Here is a 20,871-nt window from a genome sequence, read left to right on the forward strand (position 1 = left end):
TCTGGGAGAAATTTCGAGTCAATGGGTCCAAAGACCTGGAAGCTATTGAAAAAATCGGCCGAGGTTTTCATGAAAAATGGCCCCCTTTCACTAAAATATTCACCAAAAATACAAATTTCACCCGAATCCAATGGGGACTGCTGTGTCTCGTTCAGCCAGTATAGGACCACGTCTGGGAGAAATTTCGAGTCAATCGGTCCAAAGACCTGGAAGCTATTGAAAAAATCGGCCGAGGTTTTCATGAAAAATGGAAGATTTTCACTAAAATATTCACCAAAAATACAAATTTCACCCGAATCCAATGGGGACTGCTGTGTCTCGTTCAGCCAGTATAGGACCACGTCTGGGAGAAATTTCGAGTCAATGGGTCCAAAGACCTGGAAGCTATTGAAAAAATCGGCCGAGGTTTTCATGAAAAATGGAAGATTTTCACTAAAATATTCACCAATAATACAAATTTCACCCGAATCCAATGCGGACTGCTGTGTCTCGTTCAGCCAGTATAGGACCACGTCTGGGAGAAATTTCGAGTCAATCGGTCCAAAGACCTGGAAGCTATTGAAAAAATCGGCCGAGGTTTTCATGAAAAATGGAAGATTTTCACTAAAATATTCACCAATAATACAAATTTCACCCGAATCCAATGCGGACTGCTGTGTCTCGTTCAGCCAGTAGAGGACCACGTCTGGGAGAAATTTCGAGTCAATCGGTCCAAAGACCTGGAAGCTATTGAAAAAATCGGCCGAGGTTTTCATTAAAAATGGCCCCCTTTCACTAAAATATTCACCAAAAATACAAATTTCACCCGAATCCAATGGGGACTGCTGTGTCTCGTTCAGCCAGTACAGGACCACGTCTGGGAGAAATTTCGAGTCAATGGGTCCAAAGACCTGGAAGCTATTGAAAAAATCGGCCGAGGTTTTCATGAAAAATGGAAGATTTTCACTAAAATATTCACCAAAAATACAAATTTCACCCGAATCCAATGCGGACTGCTGTGTCTCGTTCAGCCAGTATAGGACCACGTCTGGGAGAAATTCCGAGTCAATCGGTCCAAAGACCTGGAAGCTATTGAAAAAATCGGCCGAGGTTTTCATGAAAAATGGCCCCCTTTCACTAAAATATTCACCAAAAACACAAATTTCACCCGAATGCAATGCGGACTGCTGTGTCTCGTTCAGATAGTATAGGACCACGTCTGGGAGAAATTTCGAGTCAATGGGTCCAAAGACCTGGAAGCTATTGAAAAAATCGGCCGAGGTTTTCATTAAAAATGGCCCCCTTTCACTAAAATATTCACCAAAAATACAAATTTCACCCGAATCCAATGCGGACTGCTGTGTCTCGTTCAGATAGTATAGGACCACGTCTGGGAGAAATTTCGAGTCAATGGGTCCAAAGACCTGGAAGCTATTGAAAAAATCGGCCGAGGTTTTCATGAAAAATGGAAGATTTTCACTAAAATATTCACCAAAAATACAAATTTCACCCGAATCCAATGCGGACTGCTGTGTCTCGTTCAGCCAGTATAGGACCACGTCTGGGAGAAATTCCGAGTCAATCGGTCCAAAGACCTGGAAGCTATTGAAAAAATCGGCCGAGGTTTTCATGAATCCAATGGGGACTGCTGTGTCTCGTTCAGCCAGTATAGGACCACGTCTGGGAGAAATTTCGAGTCAATGGGTCCAAAGACCTGGAAGCTATTGAAAAAATCGGCCGAGGTTTTCATGAAAAATGGCCCCCTTTCACTAAAATATTCACCAAAAATACAAATTTCACCCGAATCCAATGGGGACTGCTGTGTCTCGTTCAACCAGTATAGGACCACGTCTGGGAGAAATTTCGAGTCAATCGGTCCAAAGACCTGGAAGCTATTGAAAAAATCGGCCGAGGTTTTCATGAAAAATGGAAGATTTTCACTAAAATATTCACCAATAATACAAATTTCACCCGAATCCAATGGGGACTGCTGTGTCTCGTTCAGCCAGTATAGGACCACGTCTGGGAGAAATTTCGAGTCAATCGGTCCAAAGACCTGGAAGCTATTGAAAAAATCGGCCGAGGTTTTCATTAAAAATGGCCCCCTTTCACTAAAATATTCACCAAAAATACAAATTTCACCCGAATCCAATGGGGACTGCTGTGTCTCGTTCAGCCAGTACAGGACCACGTCTGGGAGAAATTTCGAGTCAATGGGTCCAAAGACCTGGAAGCTATTGAAAAAATCGGCCGAGGTTTTCATGAAAAATGGAAGATTTTCACTAAAATATTCACCAAAAATACAAATTTCACCCGAATCCAATGCGGACTGCTGTGTCTCGTTCAGCCAGTATAGGACCACGTCTGGGAGAAATTCCGAGTCAATCGGTCCAAAGACCTGGAAGGTATTGAAAAAATCGGCCGAGATTTTCATGAAAAATGGCCCCCTTTCACTAAAATATTCACCAAAAATACAAATTTCACCCGAATCCAATGCGGACTGCTGTGTCTCGTTCAGATAGTATAGGACCACGTCTGGGAGAAATTTCGAGTCAATCGGTCCAAAGACCTGGAAGCTATTGAAAAAATCGGCCGAGGTTTTCATTAAAAATGGCCCCCTTTCACTAAAATATTCACCAAAAATACAAATTTCACCCGAATCCAATGGGGACTGCTGTGTCTCGTTCAGCCAGTATAGGACCACGTCTGGGAGAAATTCCGAGTCAATCGGTCCAAAGACCTGGAAGCTATTGAAAAAATCGGCCGAGGTTTTCATGAAAAATGGAAGATTTTCACTAAAATATTCACCAATAATACAAATTTCACCCGAATCCAATGCGGACTGCTGTGTCTCGTTCAGCCAGTATAGGACCATGTCTGGGAGAAATTTCGAGTCAATCGGTCCAAAGACCTGGAAGCTATTGAAAAAATCGGCCGAGGTTTTCATGAAAAATGGTAGATTTTCACTAAAATATTCACCAATAATACAAATTTCACCCGAATCCAATGCGGACTGCTGTGTCTCGTTCAGCCAGTAGAGGACCACGTCTGGGAGAAATTTCGAGTCAATCGGTCCAAAGACCTGGAAGCTATTGAAAAAATCGGCCGAGGTTTTCATTAAAAATGGCCCCCTTTCACTAAAATATTCACCAAAAATACAAATTTCACCCGAATCCAATGGGGACTGCTGTGTCTCGTTCAGCCAGTACAGGACCACGTCTGGGAGAAATTTCGAGTCAATGGGTCCAAAGACCTGGAAGCTATTGAAAAAATCGGCCGAGGTTTTCATGAAAAATGGAAGATTTTCACTAAAATATTCACCAATAATACAAATTTCACCCGAATCCAATGCGGACTGCTGTGTCTCGTTCAGCCAGTAGAGGACCACGTCTGGGAGAAATTTCGAGTCAATCGGTCCAAAGACCTGGAAGCTATTGAAAAAATCGGCCGAGGTTTTCATTAAAAATGGCCCCCTTTCACTAAAATATTCACCAAAAATACAAATTTCACCCGAATCCAATGGGGACTGCTGTGTCTCGTTCAGCCAGTACAGGACCACGTCTGGGAGAAATTTCGAGTCAATGGGTCCAAAGACCTGGAAGCTATTGAAAAAATCGGCCGAGGTTTTCATGAAAAATGGAAGATTTTCACTAAAATATTCACCAAAAATACAAATTTCACCCGAATCCAATGCGGACTGCTGTGTCTCGTTCAGCCAGTATAGGACCACGTCTGGGAGAAATTCCGAGTCAATCGGTCCAAAGACCTGGAAGCTATTGAAAAAATCGGCCGAGGTTTTCATGAAAAATGGCCCCCTTTCACGAAAATATTCACCAAAAACACAAATTTCACCCGAATGCAATGCGGACTGCTGTGTCTCGTTCAGATAGTATAGGACCACGTCTGGGAGAAATTTCGAGTCAATCGGTCCAAAGACCTGGAAGATATTGAAAAAATCGGCCGAGGTTTTCATTAAAAATGGCCCCCTTTCACTAAAATATTCACCAAAAATACAAATTTCACCCGAATCCAATGCGGACTGCTGTGTCTCGTTCAGCCAGTATAGGACCACGTCTGGGAGAAATTCCGAGTCAATCGGTCCAAAGACCTGGAAGCTATTGAAAAAATCGGCCGAGGTTTTCATGAATCCAATGGGGACTGCTGTGTCTCGTTCAGCCAGTATAGGACCACGTCTGGGAGAAATTTCGAGTCAATGGGTCCAAAGACCTGGAAGCTATTGAAAAAATCGGCCGAGGTTTTCATGAAAAATGGCCCCCTTTCACTAAAATATTCACCAAAAATACAAATTTCACCCGAATCCAATGGGGACTGCTGTGTCTCGTTCAACCAGTATAGGACCACGTCTGGGAGAAATTTCGAGTCAATCGGTCCAAAGACCTGGAAGCTATTGAAAAAATCGGCCGAGGTTTTCATGAAAAATGGAAGATTTTCACTAAAATATTCACCAATAATACAAATTTCACCCGAATCCAATGGGGACTGCTGTGTCTCGTTCAGCCAGTATAGGACCACGTCTGGGAGAAATTTCGAGTCAATCGGTCCAAAGACCTGGAAGCTATTGAAAAAATCGGCCGAGGTTTTCATTAAAAATGGCCCCCTTTCACTAAAATATTCACCAAAAATACAAATTTCACCCGAATCCAATGGGGACTGCTGTGTCTCGTTCAGCCAGTACAGGACCACGTCTGGGAGAAATTTCGAGTCAATGGGTCCAAAGACCTGGAAGCTATTGAAAAAATCGGCCGAGGTTTTCATGAAAAATGGAAGATTTTCACTAAAATATTCACCAAAAATACAAATTTCACCCGAATCCAATGCGGACTGCTGTGTCTCGTTCAGCCAGTATAGGACCACGTCTGGGAGAAATTCCGAGTCAATCGGTCCAAAGACCTGGAAGGTATTGAAAAAATCGGCCGAGATTTTCATGAAAAATGGCCCCCTTTCACTAAAATATTCACCAAAAATACAAATTTCACCCGAATCCAATGCGGACTGCTGTGTCTCGTTCAGATAGTATAGGACCACGTCTGGGAGAAATTTCGAGTCAATGGGTCCAAAGACCTGGAAGCTATTGAAAAAATCGGCCGAGGTTTTCATGAAAAATGGAAGATTTTCACTAAAATATTCACCAAAAATACAAATTTCACCCGAATCCAATGCGGACTGCTGTGTCTCGTTCAGCCAGTATAGGACCACGTCTGGGAGAAATTCCGAGTCAATCGGTCCAAAGACCTGGAAGCTATTGAAAAAATCGGCCGAGGTTTTCATGAATCCAATGGGGACTGCTGTGTCTCGTTCAGCCAGTATAGGACCACGTCTGGGAGAAATTTCGAGTCAATGGGTCCAAAGACCTGGAAGCTATTGAAAAAATCGGCCGAGGTTTTCATGAAAAATGGCCCCCTTTCACTAAAATATTCACCAAAAATACAAATTTCACCCGAATCCAATGGGGACTGCTGTGTCTCGTTCAACCAGTATAGGACCACGTCTGGGAGAAATTTCGAGTCAATCGGTCCAAAGACCTGGAAGCTATTGAAAAAATCGGCCGAGGTTTTCATGAAAAATGGAAGATTTTCACTAAAATATTCACCAATAATACAAATTTCACCCGAATCCAATGGGGACTGCTGTGTCTCGTTCAGCCAGTATAGGACCACGTCTGGGAGAAATTTCGAGTCAATCGGTCCAAAGACCTGGAAGCTATTGAAAAAATCGGCCGAGGTTTTCATTAAAAATGGCCCCCTTTCACTAAAATATTCACCAAAAATACAAATTTCACCCGAATCCAATGGGGACTGCTGTGTCTCGTTCAGCCAGTACAGGACCACGTCTGGGAGAAATTTCGAGTCAATGGGTCCAAAGACCTGGAAGCTATTGAAAAAATCGGCCGAGGTTTTCATGAAAAATGGAAGATTTTCACTAAAATATTCACCAAAAATACAAATTTCACCCGAATCCAATGCGGACTGCTGTGTCTCGTTCAGCCAGTATAGGACCACGTCTGGGAGAAATTCCGAGTCAATCGGTCCAAAGACCTGGAAGGTATTGAAAAAATCGGCCGAGATTTTCATGAAAAATGGCCCCCTTTCACTAAAATATTCACCAAAAATACAAATTTCACCCGAATCCAATGCGGACTGCTGTGTCTCGTTCAGATAGTATAGGACCACGTCTGGGAGAAATTTCGAGTCAATCGGTCCAAAGACCTGGAAGCTATTGAAAAAATCGGCCGAGGTTTTCATTAAAAATGGCCCCCTTTCACTAAAATATTCACCAAAAATACAAATTTCACCCGAATCCAATGGGGACTGCTGTGTCTCGTTCAGCCAGTATAGGACCACGTCTGGGAGAAATTCCGAGTCAATCGGTCCAAAGACCTGGAAGCTATTGAAAAAATCGGCCGAGGTTTTCATGAAAAATGGAAGATTTTCACTAAAATATTCACCAATAATACAAATTTCACCCGAATCCAATGCGGACTGCTGTGTCTCGTTCAGCCAGTATAGGACCATGTCTGGGAGAAATTTCGAGTCAATCGGTCCAAAGACCTGGAAGCTATTGAAAAAATCGGCCGAGGTTTTCATGAAAAATGGAAGATTTTCACTAAAATATTCACCAATAATACAAATTTCACCCGAATCCAATGCGGACTGCTGTGTCTCGTTCAGCCAGTAGAGGACCACGTCTGGGAGAAATTTCGAGTCAATCGGTCCAAAGACCTGGAAGCTATTGAAAAAATCGGCCGAGGTTTTCATTAAAAATGGCCCCCTTTCACTAAAATATTCACCAAAAATACAAATTTCACCCGAATCCAATGCGGACTGCTGTGTCTCGTTCAGCCAGTACAGGACCACGTCTGGGAGAAATTTCGAGTCAATGGGTCCAAAGACCTGGAAGCTATTGAAAAAATCGGCCGAGGTTTTCATGAAAAATGGAAGATTTTCACTAAAATATTCACCAAAAATACAAATTTCACCCGAATCCAATGCGGACTGCTGTGTCTCGTTCAGCCAGTATAGGACCACGTCTGGGAGAAATTCCGAGTCAATCGGTCCAAAGACCTGGAAGCTATTGAAAAAATCGGCCGACGTTTTCATGAAAAAGGGAAGATTTTCACTAAAATATTCACCAAAAATACAAATTTCACCTGAATCCAATGCGGACTGCTGTGTCTCGTTCAGCCAGTATAGGACCACGTCTGGGAGAAATTCCGAGTCAATCGGTCCAAAGACCTGGAAGCTATTGAAAAAATCGGCCGAGGTTTTCATGAAAAATGGCCCCCTTTCACTAAAATATTCACCAAAAATACAAATTTCACCCGAATCCAATGCGGACTGCTGTGTCTCGTTCAGATAGTATAGGACCACGTCTGGGAGAAATTTCGAGTCAATGGGTCCAAAGACCTGGAAGCTATTGAAAAAATCGGCCGAGGTTTTCATGAATCCAATGGGGACTGCTGTGTCTCGTTCAGCCAGTATAGGACCACGTCTGGGAGAAATTTCGAGTCAATGGGTCCAAAGACCTGGAAGCTATTGAAAAAATCGGCCGAGGTTTTCATGAAAAATGGCCCCCTTTCACTAAAATATTCACCAAAAATACAAATTTCACCCGAATCCAATGGGGACTGCTGTGTCTCGTTCAGCCAGTATAGGACCACGTCTGGGAGAAATTTCGAGTCAATCGGTCCAAAGACCTGGAAGCTATTGAAAAAATCGGCCGAGGTTTTCATGAAAAATGGAAGATTTTCACTAAAATATTCACCAATAATACAAATTTCACCCGAATCCAATGCGGACTGCTGTGTCTCGTTCAGCCAGTATAGGACCACGTCTGGGAGAAATTCCGAGTCAATCGGTCCAAAGACCTGGAAGCTATTGAAAAAATCGGCCGACGTTTTCATGAAAAAGGGAAGATTTTCACTAAAATATTCACCAAAAATACAAATTTCACCTGAATCCAATGCGGACTGCTGTGTCTCGTTCAGCCAGTATAGGACCACGTCTGGGAGAAATTCCGAGTCAATCGGTCCAAAGACCTGGAAGCTATTGAAAAAATCGGCCGAGGTTTTCATGAAAAATGGCCCCCTTTCACTAAAATATTCACCAAAAATACAAATTTCACCCGAATCCAATGCGGACTGCTGTGTCTCGTTCAGATAGTATAGGACCACGTCTGGGAGAAATTTCGAGTCAATGGGTCCAAAGACCTGGAAGCTATTGAAAAAATCGGCCGAGGTTTTCATGAATCCAATGGGGACTGCTGTGTCTCGTTCAGCCAGTATAGGACCACGTCTGGGAGAAATTTCGAGTCAATCGGTCCAAAGACCTGGAAGCTATTGAAAAAATCGGCCGAGGTTTTCATGAAAAATGGAAGATTTTCACTAAAATATTCACCAATAATACAAATTTCACCCGAATCCAATGCGGACTGCTGTGTCTCGTTCAGCCAGTATAGGACCACGTCTGGGAGAAATTCCGAGTCAATCGGTCCAAAGACCTGGAAGCTATTGAAAAAATCGGCCGAGGTTTTCATGAAAAATGGAAGATTTTCACTAAAATATTCACCAATAATACAAATTTCACCCGAATCCAATGCGGACTGCTGTGTCTCGTTCAGCCAGTATAGGACCACGTCTGGGAGAAATTTCGAGTCAATGGGTCCAAAGACCTGGAAGCTATTGAAAAAATCGGCCGAGGTTTTCATGAAAAATGGAAGATTTTCACTAAAATATTCACCAAAAATACAAATTTCACCCGAATCCAATGCGGACTGCTGTGTCTCGTTCAGCCAGTATAGGACCACGTCTGGGAGAAATTCCGAGTCAATCGGTCCAAAGACCTGGAAGCTATTGAAAAAATCGGCCGAGGTTTTCATGAAAAATGGCCCCCTTTCACTAAAATATTCACCAAAAATACAAATTTCACCCGAATCCAATGGGGACTGCTGTGTCTCGTTCAGCCAGTATAGGACCACGTCTGGGAGAAATTTCGAGTCAATGGGTCCAAAGACCTGGAAGCTATTGAAAAAATCGGCCGAGGTTTTCATGAAAAATGGAAGATTTTCACTAAAATATTCACCAAAAATACAAATTTCACCCGAATCCAATGCGGACTGCTGTGTCTCGTTCAGCCAGTAGAGGACCACGTCTGGGAGAAATTTCGAGTCAATCGGTCCAAAGACCTGGAAGCTATTGAAAAAATCGGCCGAGGTTTTCATTAAAAATGGCCCCCTTTCACTAAAATATTCACCAAAAATACAAATTTCACCCGAATCCAATGGGGACTGCTGTGTCTCGTTCAGCCAGTATAGGAGCACGTCTGGGAGAAATGTCGAGTCAATCGGTCCAAAGACCTGGAAGCTATTGAAAAAATCGGCCGAGGTTTTCATGAAAAATGGAAGATTTTCACTAAAATATTCACCAAAAATACAAATTTCACCCGAATCCAATGGGGACTGCTGTGTCTCGTTCAGCCAGTATAGGACCACGTCTGGGAGAAATTTCGAGTCAATCGGTCCAAAGACCTGGAAGCTATTGAAAAAATCGGCCGAGGTTTTCATGAAAAATGGAAGATTTTCACTAAAATATTCACCAAAAATACAAATTTCACCCGAATCCAATGCGGACTGCTGTGTCTCGTTCAGCCAGTATAGGACCACGTCTGGGAGAAATTTCGAGTCAATCGGTCCAAAGACCTGGAAGCTATTGAAAAAATCGGCCGAGGTTTTCATTAAAAATGGCCCCCTTTCACTAAAATATTCACCAAAAATACAAATTTCACCCGAATCCAATGGGGACTGCTGTGTCTCGTTCAGCCAGTACAGGACCACGTCTGGGAGAAATTTCGAGTCAATGGGTCCAAAGACCTGGAAGCTATTGAAAAAATCGGCCGAGGTTTTCATGAAAAATGGAAGATTTTCACTAAAATATTCACCAAAAATACAAATTTCACCCGAATCCAATGCGGACTGCTGTGTCTCGTTCAGCCAGTATAGGACCACGTCTGGGAGAAATTTCGAGTCAATCGGTCCAAAGACCTGGAAGCTATTGAAAAAATCGGCCGAGGTTTTCATGAAAAATGGAAGATTTTCACTAAAATATTCACCAAAAATACAAATTTCACCCGAATCCAATGCGGACTGCTGTGTCTCGTTCAGCCAGTATAGGACCACGTCTGGGAGAAATTCCGAGTCAATCGGTCCAAAGACCTGGAAGCTATTGAAAAAATCGGCCGACGTTTTCATGAAAAAGGGAAGATTTTCACTAAAATATTCACCAAAAATACAAATTTCACCTGAATCCAATGCGGACTGCTGTGTCTCGTTCAGCCAGTATAGGACCACGTCTGGGAGAAATTCCGAGTCAATCGGTCCAAAGACCTGGAAGCTATTGAAAAAATCGGCCGAGGTTTTCATGAAAAATGGCCCCCTTTCACTAAAATATTCACCAAAAATACAAATTTCACCCGAATCCAATGCGGACTGCTGTGTCTCGTTCAGATAGTATAGGACCACGTCTGGGAGAAATTTCGAGTCAATGGGTCCAAAGACCTGGAAGCTATTGAAAAAATCGGCCGAGGTTTTCATGAATCCAATGGGGACTGCTGTGTCTCGTTCAGCCAGTATAGGACCACGTCTGGGAGAAATTTCGAGTCAATGGGTCCAAAGACCTGGAAGCTATTGAAAAAATCGGCCGAGGTTTTCATGAAAAATGGCCCCCTTTCACTAAAATATTCACCAAAAATACAAATTTCACCCGAATCCAATGGGGACTGCTGTGTCTCGTTCAGCCAGTATAGGACCACGTCTGGGAGAAATTTCGAGTCAATCGGTCCAAAGACCTGGAAGCTATTGAAAAAATCGGCCGAGGTTTTCATGAAAAATGGAAGATTTTCACTAAAATATTCACCAATAATACAAATTTCACCCGAATCCAATGCGGACTGCTGTGTCTCGTTCAGCCAGTATAGGACCACGTCTGGGAGAAATTCCGAGTCAATCGGTCCAAAGACCTGGAAGCTATTGAAAAAATCGGCCGACGTTTTCATGAAAAAGGGAAGATTTTCACTAAAATATTCACCAAAAATACAAATTTCACCTGAATCCAATGCGGACTGCTGTGTCTCGTTCAGCCAGTATAGGACCACGTCTGGGAGAAATTCCGAGTCAATCGGTCCAAAGACCTGGAAGCTATTGAAAAAATCGGCCGAGGTTTTCATGAAAAATGGCCCCCTTTCACTAAAATATTCACCAAAAATACAAATTTCACCCAAATCCAATGCGGACTGCTGTGTCTCGTTCAGATAGTATAGGACCACGTCTGGGAGAAATTTCGAGTCAATGGGTCCAAAGACCTGGAAGCTATTGAAAAAATCGGCCGAGGTTTTCATGAATCCAATGGGGACTGCTGTGTCTCGTTCAGCCAGTATAGGACCACGTCTGGGAGAAATTTCGAGTCAATCGGTCCAAAGACCTGGAAGCTATTGAAAAAATCGGCCGAGGTTTTCATGAAAAATGGAAGATTTTCACTAAAATATTCACCAATAATACAAATTTCACCCGAATCCAATGCGGACTGCTGTGTCTCGTTCAGCCAGTATAGGACCACGTCTGGGAGAAATTCCGAGTCAATCGGTCCAAAGACCTGGAAGCTATTGAAAAAATCGGCCGAGGTTTTCATGAAAAATGGAAGATTTTCACTAAAATATTCACCAATAATACAAATTTCACCCGAATCCAATGCGGACTGCTGTGTCTCGTTCAGCCAGTATAGGACCACGTCTGGGAGAAATTTCGAGTCAATGGGTCCAAAGACCTGGAAGCTATTGAAAAAATCGGCCGAGGTTTTCATGAAAAATGGAAGATTTTCACTAAAATATTCACCAAAAATACAAATTTCACCCGAATCCAATGCGGACTGCTGTGTCTCGTTCAGCCAGTATAGGACCACGTCTGGGAGAAATTCCGAGTCAATCAGTCCAAAGACCTGGAAGCTATTGAAAAAATCGGCCGAGGTTTTCATGAAAAATGGCCCCCTTTCACTAAAATATTCACCAAAAACACAAATTTCACCCGAATGCAATGCGGACTGCTGTGTCTCGTTCAGCCAGTACAGGACCACGTCTGGGAGAAATTTCGAGTCAATGGGTCCAAAGACCTGGAAGCTATTGAAAAAATCGGCCGAGGTTTTCATTAAAAATGGCCCCCTTTCACTAAAATATTCACCAAAAATACAAATTTCACCCGAATCCAATGCGGACTGCTGTGTCTCGTTCAGATAGTATAGGACCACGTCTGGGAGAAATTTCGAGTCAATCGGTCCAAAGACCTGGAAGCTATTGAAAAAATCGGCCGAGGTTTTCATGAAAAATGGAAGATTTTCACTAAAATATTCACCAAAAATACAAATTTCACCCGAATCCAATGCGGACTGCTGTGTCTCGTTCAGCCAGTATAGGACCACGTCTGGGAGAAATTTCGAGTCAATGGGTCCAAAGACCTGGAAGCTATTGAAAAAATCGGCCGACGTTTTCATGAAAAAGGGAAGATTTTCACTAAAATATTCACCAAAAATACAAATTTCACCCGAATCCAATGGGGACTGCTGTGTCTCGTTCAGCCAGTATAGGACCACGTCTGGGAGAAATTCCGAGTCAATCGGTCCAAAGACCTGGAAGCTATTGAAAAAATCGGCCGAGGTTTTCATGAAAAATGGCCCCCTTTCACTAAAATATTCACCAAAAATACAAATTTCACCCGAATCCAATGCGGACTGCTGTGTCTCGTTCAGATAGTATAGGACCACGTCTGGGAGAAATTTCGAGTCAATGGGTCCAAAGACCTGGAAGCTATTGAAAAAATCGGCCGAGGTTTTCATGAAAAATGGAAGATTTTCACTAAAATATTCACCAAAAATACAAATTTCACCCGAATCCAATGGGGACTGCTGTGTCTCGTTCAGCCAGTATAGGACCACGTCTGGGAGAAATTTCGAGTCAATGGGTCCAAAGACCTGGAAGCTATTGAAAAAATCGGCCGAGGTTTTCATGAAAAATGGAAGATTTTCACTAAAATATTCACCAAAAATACAAATTTCACCCGAATCCAATGCGGACTGCTGTGTCTCGTTCAGCCAGTAGAGGACCACGTCTGGGAGAAATTTCGAGTCAATCGGTCCAAAGACCTGGAAGCTATTGAAAAAATCGGCCGAGGTTTTCATTAAAAATGGCCCCCTTTCACTAAAATATTCACCAAAAATACAAATTTCACCCGAATCCAATGGGGACTGCTGTGTCTCGTTCAGCCAGTATAGGAGCACGTCTGGGAGAAATGTCGAGTCAATCGGTCCAAAGACCTGGAAGCTATTGAAAAAATCGGCCGAGGTTTTCATGAAAAATGGAAGATTTTCACTAAAATATTCACCAAAAATACAAATTTCACCCGAATCCAATGCGGACTGCTGTGTCTCGTTCAGCCAGTATAGGACCACGTCTGGGAGAAATTTCGAGTCAATCGGTCCAAAGACCTGGAAGCTATTGAAAAAATCGGCCGAGGTTTTCATGAAAAATGGAAGATTTTCACTAAAATATTCACCAAAAATACAAATTTCACCCGAATCCAATGCGGACTGCTGTGTCTCGTTCAGCCAGTATAGGACCACGTCTGGGAGAAATTCCGAGTCAATCGGTCCAAAGACCTGGAAGCTATTGAAAAAATCGGCCGACGTTTTCATGAAAAAGGGAAGATTTTCACTAAAATATTCACCAAAAATACAAATTTCACCTGAATCCAATGCGGACTGCTGTGTCTCGTTCAGCCAGTATAGGACCACGTCTGGGAGAAATTCCGAGTCAATCGGTCCAAAGACCTGGAAGCTATTGAAAAAATCGGCCGAGGTTTTCATGAAAAATGGCCCCCTTTCACTAAAATATTCACCAAAAATACAAATTTCACCCGAATCCAATGCGGACTGCTGTGTCTCGTTCAGATAGTATAGGACCACGTCTGGGAGAAATTTCGAGTCAATGGGTCCAAAGACCTGGAAGCTATTGAAAAAATCGGCCGAGGTTTTCATGAATCCAATGGGGACTGCTGTGTCTCGTTCAGCCAGTATAGGACCACGTCTGGGAGAAATTTCGAGTCAATGGGTCCAAAGACCTGGAAGCTATTGAAAAAATCGGCCGAGGTTTTCATGAAAAATGGCCCCCTTTCACTAAAATATTCACCAAAAATACAAATTTCACCCGAATCCAATGGGGACTGCTGTGTCTCGTTCAGCCAGTATAGGACCACGTCTGGGAGAAATTTCGAGTCAATCGGTCCAAAGACCTGGAAGCTATTGAAAAAATCGGCCGAGGTTTTCATGAAAAATGGAAGATTTTCACTAAAATATTCACCAATAATACAAATTTCACCCGAATCCAATGCGGACTGCTGTGTCTCGTTCAGCCAGTATAGGACCACGTCTGGGAGAAATTCCGAGTCAATCGGTCCAAAGACCTGGAAGCTATTGAAAAAATCGGCCGACGTTTTCATGAAAAAGGGAAGATTTTCACTAAAATATTCACCAAAAATACAAATTTCACCTGAATCCAATGCGGACTGCTGTGTCTCGTTCAGCCAGTATAGGACCACGTCTGGGAGAAATTCCGAGTCAATCGGTCCAAAGACCTGGAAGCTATTGAAAAAATCGGCCGAGGTTTTCATGAAAAATGGCCCCCTTTCACTAAAATATTCACCAAAAATACAAATTTCACCCAAATCCAATGCGGACTGCTGTGTCTCGTTCAGATAGTATAGGACCACGTCTGGGAGAAATTTCGAGTCAATGGGTCCAAAGACCTGGAAGCTATTGAAAAAATCGGCCGAGGTTTTCATGAATCCAATGGGGACTGCTGTGTCTCGTTCAGCCAGTATAGGACCACGTCTGGGAGAAATTTCGAGTCAATCGGTCCAAAGACCTGGAAGCTATTGAAAAAATCGGCCGAGGTTTTCATGAAAAATGGAAGATTTTCACTAAAATATTCACCAATAATACAAATTTCACCCGAATCCAATGCGGACTGCTGTGTCTCGTTCAGCCAGTATAGGACCACGTCTGGGAGAAATTCCGAGTCAATCGGTCCAAAGACCTGGAAGCTATTGAAAAAATCGGCCGAGGTTTTCATGAAAAATGGAAGATTTTCACTAAAATATTCACCAATAATACAAATTTCACCCGAATCCAATGCGGACTGCTGTGTCTCGTTCAGCCAGTATAGGACCACGTCTGGGAGAAATTTCGAGTCAATGGGTCCAAAGACCTGGAAACTATTGAAAAAATCGGCCGAGGTTTTCATGAAAAATGGAAGATTTTCACTAAAATATTCACCAAAAATACAAATTTCACCCGAATCCAATGCGGACTGCTGTGTCTCGTTCAGCCAGTATAGGACCACGTCTGGGAGAAATTCCGAGTCAATCGGTCCAAAGACCTGGAAGCTATTGAAAAAATCGGCCGAGGTTTTCATGAAAAATGGCCCCCTTTCACTAAAATATTCACCAAAAACACAAATTTCACCCGAATGCAATGCGGACTGCTGTGTCTCGTTCAGCCAGTACAGGACCACGTCTGGGAGAAATTTCGAGTCAATGGGTCCAAAGACCTGGAAGCTATTGAAAAAATCGGCCGAGGTTTTCATTAAAAATGGCCCCCTTTCACTAAAATATTCACCAAAAATACAAATTTCACCCGAATCCAATGCGGACTGCTGTGTCTCGTTCAGATAGTATAGGACCACGTCTGGGAGAAATTTCGAGTCAATCGGTCCAAAGACCTGGAAGCTATTGAAAAAATCGGCCGAGGTTTTCATGAAAAATGGAAGATTTTCACTAAAATATTCACCAAAAATACAAATTTCACCCGAATCCAATGCGGACTGCTGTGTCTCGTTCAGCCAGTATAGGACCACGTCTGGGAGAAATTTCGAGTCAATGGGTCCAAAGACCTGGAAGCTATTGAAAAAATCGGCCGACGTTTTCATGAAAAAGGGAAGATTTTCACTAAAATATTCACCAAAAATACAAATTTCACCCGAATCCAATGGGGACTGCTGTGTCTCGTTCAGCCAGTATAGGACCACGTCTGGGAGAAATTCCGAGTCAATCGGTCCAAAGACCTGGAAGCTATTGAAAAAATCGGCCGAGGTTTTCATGAAAAATGGCCCCCTTTCACTAAAATATTCACCAAAAATACAAATTTCACCCGAATCCAATGCGGACTGCTGTGTCTCGTTCAGCCAGTATAGGACCACGTCTGGGAGAAATTTCGAGTCAATCGGTCCAAAGACCTGGAAGCTATTGAAAAAATCGGCCGAGGTTTTCATGAAAAATGGAAGATTTTCACTAAAATATTCACCAAAAATACAAATTTCACCCGAATCCAATGCGGACTGCTGTGTCTCGTTCAGCCAGTATAGGACCACGTCTGGGAGAAATTCCGAGTCAATCGGTCCAAAGACCTGGAAGCTATTGAAAAAATCGGCCGACGTTTTCATGAAAAAGGGAAGATTTTCACTAAAATATTCACCAAAAATACAAATTTCACCTGAATCCAATGCGGACTGCTGTGTCTCGTTCAGCCAGTATAGGACCACGTCTGGGAGAAATTCCGAGTCAATCGGTCCAAAGACCTGGAAGCTATTGAAAAAATCGGCCGAGGTTTTCATGAAAAATGGCCCCCTTTCACTAAAATATTCACCAAAAATACAAATTTCACCCGAATCCAATGCGGACTGCTGTGTCTCGTTCAGATAGTATAGGACCACGTCTGGGAGAAATTTCGAGTCAATGGGTCCAAAGACCTGGAAGCTATTGAAAAAATCGGCCGAGGTTTTCATGAATCCAATGGGGACTGCTGTGTCTCGTTCAGCCAGTATAGGACCACGTCTGGGAGAAATTTCGAGTCAATGGGTCCAAAGACCTGGAAGCTATTGAAAAAATCGGCCGAGGTTTTCATGAAAAATGGCCCCCTTTCACTAAAATATTCACCAAAAATACAAATTTCACCCGAATCCAATGGGGACTGCTGTGTCTCGTTCAGCCAGTATAGGACCACGTCTGGGAGAAATTTCGAGTCAATCGGTCCAAAGACCTGGAAGCTATTGAAAAAATCGGCCGAGGTTTTCATGAAAAATGGAAGATTTTCACTAAAATATTCACCAATAATACAAATTTCACCCGAATCCAATGCGGACTGCTGTGTCTCGTTCAGCCAGTATAGGACCACGTCTGGGAGAAATTCCGAGTCAATCGGTCCAAAGACCTGGAAGCTATTGAAAAAATCGGCCGACGTTTTCATGAAAAAGGGAAGATTTTCACTAAAATATTCACCAAAAATACAAATTTCACCTGAATCCAATGCGGACTGCTGTGTCTCGTTCAGCCAGTATAGGACCACGTCTGGGAGAAATTCCGAGTCAATCGGTCCAAAGACCTGGAAGCTATTGAAAAAATCGGCCGAGGTTTTCATGAAAAATGGCCCCCTTTCACTAAAATATTCACCAAAAATACAAATTTCACCCAAATCCAATGCGGACTGCTGTGTCTCGTTCAGATAGTATAGGACCACGTCTGGGAGAAATTTCGAGTCAATGGGTCCAAAGACCTGGAAGCTATTGAAAAAATCGGCCGAGGTTTTCATGAATCCAATGGGGACTGCTGTGTCTCGTTCAGCCAGTATAGGACCACGTCTGGGAGAAATTCCGAGTCAATCGGTCCAAAGACCTGGAAGCTATTGAAAAAATCGGCCGAGGTTTTCATGAAAAATGGAAGATTTTCACTAAAATATTCACCAATAATACAAATTTCACCCGAATCCAATGCGGACTGCTGTGTCTCGTTCAGCCAGTATAGGACCACGTCTGGGAGAAATTTCGAGTCAATGGGTCCAAAGACCTGGAAGCTATTGAAAAAATCGGCCGAGGTTTTCATGAAAAATGGAAGATTTTCACTAAAATATTCACCAAAAATACAAATTTCACCCGAATCCAATGCGGACTGCTGTGTCTCGTTCAGCCAGTATAGGACCACGTCTGGGAGAAATTCCGAGTCAATCGGTCCAAAGACCTGGAAGCTATTGAAAAAATCGGCCGAGGTTTTCATGAAAAATGGCCCCCTTTCACTAAAATATTCACCAAAAACACAAATTTCACCCGAATGCAATGCGGACTGCTGTGTCTCGTTCAGCCAGTACAGGACCACGTCTGGGAGAAATTTCGAGTCAATGGGTCCAAAGACCTGGAAGCTATTGAAAAAATCGGCCGAGGTTTTCATGAATCCAATGGGGACTGCTGTGTCTCGTTCAGCCAGTATAGGACCACGTCTGGGAGAAATTTCGAGTCAATGGGTCCAAAGACCTGGAAGCTATTGAAAAAATCGGCCGAGGTTTTCATGAAAAATGGCCCCCTTTCACTAAAATATTCACCAAAAATACAAATTTCACCCGAATCCAATGGGGACTGCTGTGTCTCGTTCAGCCAGTATAGGACCACGTCTGGGAGAAATTTCGAGTCAATCGGTCCAAAGACCTGGAAGCTATTGAAAAAATCGGCCGAGGTTTTCATGAAAAATGGAAGATTTTCACTAAAATATTCACCAATAATACAAATTTCACCCGAATCCAATGCGGACTGCTGTGTCTCGTTCAGCCAGTATAGGACCACGTCTGGGAGAAATTCCGAGTCAATCGGTCCAAAGACCTGGAAGCTATTGAAAAAATCGGCCGACGTTTTCATGAAAAAGGGAAGATTTTCACTAAAATATTCACCAAAAATACAAATTTCACCTGAATCCAATGCGGACTGCTGTGTCTCGTTCAGCCAGTATAGGACCACGTCTGGGAGAAATTCCGAGTCAATCGGTCCAAAGACCTGGAAGCTATTGAAAAAATCGGCCGAGGTTTTCATGAAAAATGGCCCCCTTTCACTAAAATATTCACCAAAAATACAAATTTCACCCAAATCCAATGCGGACTGCTGTGTCTCGTTCAGATAGTATAGGACCACGTCTGGGAGAAATTTCGAGTCAATGGGTCCAAAGACCTGGAAGCTATTGAAAAAATCGGCCGAGGTTTTCATGAATCCAATGGGGACTGCTGTGTCTCGTTCAGCCAGTATAGGACCACGTCTGGGAGAAATTCCGAGTCAATCGGTCCAAAGACCTGGAAGCTATTGAAAAAATCGGCCGAGGTTTTCATGAAAAATGGAAGATTTTCACTAAAATATTCACCAATAATACAAATTTCACCCGAATCCAATGCGGACTGCTGTGTCTCGTTCAGCCAGTATAGGACCACGTCTGGGAGAAATTTCGAGTCAATGGGTCCAAAGACCTGGAAGCTATTGAAAAAATCGGCCGAGGTTTTCATGAAAAATGGAAGATTTTCACTAAAATATTCACCAAAAATACAAATTTCACCCGAATCCAATGCGGACTGCTGTGTCTCGTTCAGCCAGTATAGGACCACGTCTGGGAGAAATTCCGAGTCAATCGGTCCAAAGACCTGGAAGCTATTGAAAAAATCGGCCGAGGTTTTCATGAAAAATGGCCCCCTTTCACTAAAATATTCACCAAAAACACAAATTTCACCCGAATGCAATGCGGACTGCTGTGTCTCGTTCAGCCAGTACAGGACCACGTCTGGGAGAAATTTTGAGTCAATGGGTCCAAAGACCTGGAAGCTATTGAAAAAATCGGCCGAGGTTTTCATGAAAAATGGCCCCCTTTCACTAAAATATTCACCAAAAATACAAATTTCACCCGAATCCAATGCGGACTGCTGTGTCTCGTTCAGATAGTATAGGACCACGTCTGGGAGAAATTTCGAGTCAATGGGTCCAAAGACCTGGAAGCTATTGAAAAAATCGGCCGAGGTTTTCATGAAAAATGGAAGATTTTCACTAAAATATTCACCAAAAATACAAATTTCACCCGAATCCAATGGGGACTGCTGTGTCTCGTTCAGCCAGTATAGGACCACGTCTGGGAGAAATTTCGAGTCAATGGGTCCAAAGACCTGGAAGCTATTGAAAAAATCGGCCGAGGTTTTCATGAAAAATGGAAGATTTTCACTAAAATATTCACCAAAAATACAAATTTCACCCGAATCCAATGCGGACTGCTGTGTCTCGTTCAGCCAGTAGAGGACCACGTCTGGGAGAAATTTCGAGTCAATCGGTCCAAAGACCTGGAAGCTATTGAAAAAATCGGCCGAGGTTTTCATTAAAAATGGCCCCCTTTCACTAAAATATTCACCAAAAATACAAATTTCACCCGAATCCAATGGGGACTGCTGTGTCTCGTTCAGCCAGTATAGGAGCACGTCTGGGAGAAATGTCGAGTCAATCGGTCCAAAGACCTGGAAGCTATTGAAAAAATCGGCCGAGGTTTTCATGAAAAATGGAAGATTTTCACTAAAATATTCACCAAAAATACAAATTTCACCCGAATCCAATGGGGACTGCTGTGTCTCGTTCAGCCAGTATAGGACCACGTCTGGGAGAAATTTCGAGTCAATCGGTCCAAAGACCTGGAAGCTATTGAAAAAATCGGCCGAGGTTTTCATGAAAAATGGAAGATTTTCACTAAAATATTCACCAAAAATACAAATTTCACCCGAATCCAATGCGGACTGCTGTGTCTCGTTCAGCCAGTATAGGACCACGTCTGGGAGAAATTTCGAGTCAATCGGTCCAAAGACCTGGAAGCTATTGAAAAAATCGGCCGAGGTTTTCATTAAAAATGGCCCCCTTTCACTAAAATATTCACCAAAAATACAAATTTCACCCGAATCCAATGGGGACTGCTGTGTCTCGTTCAGCCAGTACAGGACCACGT

Source organism: Pagrus pagrus (assembly GCF_965226575.1).
Source record: "Pagrus pagrus genome assembly, chromosome: 3".
Taxonomy (NCBI): Eukaryota; Metazoa; Chordata; class Actinopteri; order Spariformes; family Sparidae; genus Pagrus; species Pagrus pagrus.